This window comes from Ceratotherium simum, chromosome Y, assembly GCF_057802395.1.
Source record: "Ceratotherium simum simum isolate JZ-2026a chromosome Y, ASM5780239v1, whole genome shotgun sequence".
NCBI classification, from domain to species: Eukaryota; Metazoa; Chordata; class Mammalia; order Perissodactyla; family Rhinocerotidae; genus Ceratotherium; species Ceratotherium simum.
The window spans coordinates 1,248,941-1,254,940 of record NC_141941.1 but is presented as its reverse complement, the minus strand read 5'-3'; positions in this window follow the sequence as shown (position 1 = coordinate 1,254,940).

Genomic DNA, 6,000 nt, shown 5'->3' with positions numbered 1-6,000 from the left:
GATGCCGTCTAGCTGATGACGGCCCTTTGAAGTTCTGATAATGTCAAAACAGCATCCACCAGATAACCTGGCATTTAAGTGGCTGTTTCATTCCTTCCTGGGTGAGTCAGAGTCTTGGGGAGCATGGATGAGACACCCCAACAGGGTGGGCTCGGCTGAAACCCCCATAGGAGAGCGACACACCCACCCCGGGTCTCAGAGAGCAAGACAGGACGCTGTTCCAAGAGGTTCAGCTAAGTGAGAAGAACCCAGGCAAATCCTGGCAGCAGGGGGAGAGTCGAGGGAGAAATACCCTGAATCCTCTCTCTTCCCGCCCTCTTCCCTCCTGCTGCTGCCTCCTATTGGCTGAGCCCACCTGGAAGCCACACAGTTATGGAGACAGGCAGCTGTCAATCATAGTGGGCACAGAGTGGCAGAGATGAGCCACGAGTGAATCTGGACCCCGTGAAGCATCTTCTGGGCACTTTCATCCCCAGTATCTGCATGAGGGGACGAGGGGGGTGGGAGACAGCCCTTCCCGGGAGGTCCTTACCAACAGTGCCTGGATTTAGCAGCAGGACACACTCAGATCCTCCACGGGCTTGTCCCTGCGTGCATTTGCACGCACGCGACAAGTCCATTTGTGCACGCCCACCCCCAGGGATCTCATGAGATGCTGGGCGAGAAAGCTTTGTAAAAAAAAGCAGTGTTTTTGGTGTGCTTTGCTACTGTTCCCTTCAAGAATATATTTCTGCATGGTTTTCCTATAGACGTGATAGTTCTCCGGGAGAGGAAAAAAAAAAAAAAAAGGCAAGAAATGTGATTCATAGCAGGCATGACTGGCAAAACGTTATTAATGTTGAGATGTGGGGGGAATCTACACATTCGCCCCCTGCACACAAGAGGTTCTAGTTTGTCCAGGAACAGGAGAGCGTCTGTGTCCAAGGAGAGCATCTACGAGCAATTTAAATAACCTTGACAGCGGAAAAGATTTCCTCTGGAAAATGTTCAGTTCAGCTTATTCACGGATGTTTATATGGTCAGAGAAACACAACGGAAGAGGTTTTAGTTTGCTGTGACAACCTTTCGAAAGACAGTGTTTTTCTTTTTAACCAAAGTGGCCAGGCTCTGATGGTTTTTAGCAACTTTTTTTCTACACACATCTGTCCCCACAATACAATTTATCCTAAAAAAAACCCATCCTCGGCGATTTATCCTAAGAAATACAACCAACCAAAAATTTTTCTGTATGTTTCTATGCTTTGCATTTTATTTTTCCTTCATCATCTTCTTGTCTCAGAAGGGGTTTGAGGGGTCTGCCTGGGCTGACCTTGCTTCTGTAACATCATGATTTTCACAAACTCTTCGTAAAACCCAAATGCCCTGTAAGCCAATCCCACTTTGTCGACATTCATTTTTAAATTAGACATAAATCCCTCTAAAGGAACGCTGACTTCCGAGCCCACAGAAAGCAGACAACCATTTCCGCCGATGAGGACATATTTGAAGGCAAAGGAAGTAAAGGACCACAGCTGAAAATAAGGGTGGGATCCAAGGTTGTCCTCAAAATCGTACAGCCTCCTGCTCCCGTGTTCCTATAACGGATCCACACCAGGTGCGCTGACAAAGAAAGGAATTTTAACAAGCTCCCGGGGGGCTGTCGCTCTCGGCCAACGGGGACCGATTCCTGGATTCTTCACGTCCAAACGCGCTCCTTGAATTCGGCAACGGGAGACGAAGATCATGCATCCTGTGAATTGACGGAAGGTCTTCATCCAATGTTGAGTTGACTTCTCAGCCACGTCCGTGGCGTCCGAGAAGAAAATACACCCCTTGAGACGGGTGTTCAAGTTTGGGTGTCATTCCTTAGGATGCTCACGTTGGAGAGAAATGAATACTGTGTAGCAAGTGGGACTTATTTGTCATCCCTTCTAAGGTACGAGGATTTTGACGTATCTGTCTTTCTAATTCAGGGACTCTCGACTGGGGATGCTTGCCCCCAGCTGGGGACACTTGGACATCTTTTTGGGTGTCACATTGTGAGGATGTTCCCGGCATCTAGTGAGCGGAGACCACGGATGCTGCTCAACCCACTGCATTGCACAAGACAGCCCCACAACAAGGAAGGGTCTGACCAAATGACCGTAGTGCTGAGGTTGAGAAACCTGCTCTAAATGCAGTGTAATCTACCCCAAGTGCTGGAAAGAGGCGATCAATTAGGAGGTTTGAGGATTCTGGGCTCAGTGTGGCCCCAGGACCCAGGGGAGGGGCTGCCGTCAACCCCCAACACTTACCTTATTTTCCTGCTAAGACACGATGCTTCAGTGGCTCCATCGGATGGGAGGCGGGCTCCTTAGATGTCACTCATAGCAGTCGCCTTGACGACCGTGGGCTCCGCGGTGATGGCGTCCTGCACAGGTCCCCAACACCACTGCACACGGAAACACATCCTCCCAGGCTCTACTGGGCACCCATTCCCGGTCTCCCCACCGAGGAGACCTGGGTGTATTTGGGGTTTGGTGTCTGGCACATGTTAAGGACACCCTCCCTGCCCCAATCCCAGGGACCTCGTCTCCAAGGCTGAGACTCAGGACTCCCCCCATCCCCCTCCTCTTGCCCGTAACCCCCATACTGGCTGGTCCTCCAGCTTGAACCTGCATCAGAATCCCCTGGGGGGCTCTGGAAAACAGCGTGTCAGCCCCACCTATGGAGTTTCAGATTCAGCGGGTCTGGGTGGACCCTGATGATCTGCATTTCTAGCAAATTCACTGGGGCGCTCAGGCTTCCTGTCTGGACACCCCACCATAAGAACAACCATCTTACGAGTTCAAACGTCAGACACGGCCCCATTCAGCTTCCCTGGGGGACGCGTGCTGCCCCCTCAGGACAAAACCCTGGCCATATGCTCGGGAGGGACAAAGATGAATACGCTATTTTGCAAGGCGAAAAAGATCCGACTCCGTTCACTCGTCAGTAGCTCGTCTCGTTATAAACACAGTTGCTCGAGATCAGACTTGAAAACGCCACCTGCAAACTCACAATTAAAATAAACCAACAAAACGACATCAGAACGTAAGCCTTGATTCTCCCTAGCCAGAAAAGTTACGCACTCTCTAATTTCATTTCATTTTCCATCCCTCATCCTCCGTTTTGTCTCTGACACCCTGCGGGCGTTTTTCTGCACCATCGACCTGTGGTCCTGCAGTCTAGGGCCCTCGGAGCTGGGCTGCCAGATCCTCCTTGACGCAAACCCAGGAAGTCACAGCCTGGATGGATTCAGGTTGTTTTTATTGGTCGTTATTATGAAGCATTAAAAGGTTCCTTGTCAAAGAAGTTTGGGGAGGGATGACTCTTTGTTAATACGTATGATGAACCTCTGGGAGGAGAAGGTGCACATTTCTGAAATCACACTGGATGACGAACCCCTTTTGGAAAGACGATGGTCCCCCGGGAGCTCAGCTCCAGGGACCGGGCGTGGCAGTCAGGGCATGGTCAGCGTGGGGGCTTCCTGGCCTCGAGGGGGCTCTGCGGAATCCTTTCAGTCTGTCACTGGGGTGGAGGGAGGGAGAGTGGCCCCTGACAAAGGGTTCTGGGGAGGCAGGGTCCCCGACATGATGGGTCCGGCACGCAAAGTATCATCACAGCTCCTGGCACCCGGGCAGGGCACTCCAGGGCCGGCCAATCTCTGGCTCTCAGAGTGAGAGCCGCATGTTACAGCTGACCGCTGACCCTGGCACGGCCCTGAGCTGTGAGGACCCCGAGACGTCAGGGTCACAGGCTGGGGGCAGAGCCGGGGGGACACAGACGTCAGGGATCCAGGGAGAGCTGGACACACCCAGCTCGAGCCCACCAACTCCCTGGGAGCAGACGGAGAGCACCTGCAGGTGCCCCCACACACATATACACGCATGTGCACGTATGCAAACACAGGAGTATATACACAGACACACACATACTTACACAAACACACGCGTGCATGCATGTCCGTGCACCAACACGTCCTCACACACATAGGCACACGTGCACACACATACACAATTGCATGTACAAATGCACATGCATACACGAACACACATACTCAAATATGCATGCAACAACACAACACCATACACAAAAAAATCACACATACACACAGGTACATACACATATACAAACACATGCATACACAAATGCACACATATACAAAGACACATGCATTCACAAATATACATATACAAACACGCGTGCATTCACAAATACACACATATACAAAGACATATGCATTCACAAATATGCAAACACACACACATTCACAAATACACACATAGGGGCAGCCCGGTGGCGCAAGTGGTTGGGTGCTCACGCTCCACTGCCGTGGCCCAGGGTTCGCCGGTTCAGATCCCGGGTGTGCACCGGTGCACCACTTGTCAAGCCATGCTGTGGCAGCATCCCATGTAAAGTGGAGGAAGATGGGCATGGATGTTAGCCCAGGGCCAGTCTTCCTCAGCAAAAAGAGGAGGATTGGCAGATGTTAGCTCAGGGCCGATTTTCCTCACAAAAAAAAAAAAACACAAATACACACATACAAACACACATGCATACACAAATACACAATATACAAACACGCATGTATACACAAATACATACATACACAACCATGCATGCATACACATATACACACATATACAAAGATGCATGCACTCACAAATACACACATATACAAACACATGCACTCACAAATAAACACATATACAAACACATGCATTCACAAATACACACAAATTCAAACACACATGCATACACAAATACATATACAAACACACCTGCATTCACAAATATACACATATACAAAGACACATGCATACACAAATACACGCATACACAAATACACACATATACAAAGACACACGCAAATAAAAAGACATACCCAAACACACACGCACACTACCATACATGCACACAAACACACACACATGCACACAAACACACACACACGCACACACACCACTGAGTTAAGAAAACCAGAACAACCTATCTTCAGAGACCAGAAAGGCCGTCACCTGCCAAGTGCAGGAAAGCAGACTGGGACTTCCACGTCACGGTGACCTCGCAAATTCTTCATGGGGGCAGAAAACCTCTTGACGGGGGAGCTCCTGGCTGTGAACGCAGGCCCCGCCGTGAGACACGAGCCGGCCTGGTGTTTCCCTGGTTGTAACCAGGTCCCAGGCGAGCCCACGCCAGGACCGGGGAGCTCTGTAATCTCGTTATCTGTCGGCGCCACTCCAGGTGGAGGTTAATCCTGCTTATTCTAAGGGGACGGCACGGCCTTGGGAAGGGGGAGCAGCGTAGCAGACGGCGAGCGCCCCAGAGTGCCAGACACTGGACCCCAGCATCTATGCTTTGGGGACACCCGGTCCCTCAGGAGTGACCGTTCAGACCAGGACACGTGTCTGCCCTGTGCTGAGAGCTCACATTCCTGCCTCCCCGTGGCTTCTGACAATGGACTTTCTGAGCATCCAACCCGGTCTTGGGTGCACTAAGAAAGCATTGTTTAAATCAGTTCTAGGATGAATTCGTTCATAAGCAGCTGGTCCTTGTCCTGTGACTCAGGCTCCCAGAAGACCGGCCGTGGAGCCTTCCTACCTCTGCCGAGCCGGCCCGGCCGGTCAGAGTCTTTCCAGAGGCCCTCGTCATCCAGGGCGCTGTGTGAGCTACCGCTTGACCATTTCCTTTGGGATTTGCAAACACTCAGAGGAGCCCATCCCTGCGTCCAGGCTGCTGCAGAGACATGGGGACTCGGCGCGCAGCACGGCTGCCGGGTTCCAGCGGGATTAAGGACGCGACGAGGTTCACCCCAGCAGCAAGACTGGTCCTGAAGCTGAGGAGAATGGAGGCAGGTGGAGGGTTGTGGTCCAGATACGGGGCTCGGTGACCCGAGAAATCGTCCCTTCTCTGTTTGCTGTTGTTATCGCAGCGAAATCCACATAACGCAAAATTCAACCATTTTAAGTTGCACGACTCAGACGCATTTTGTGCATTCAC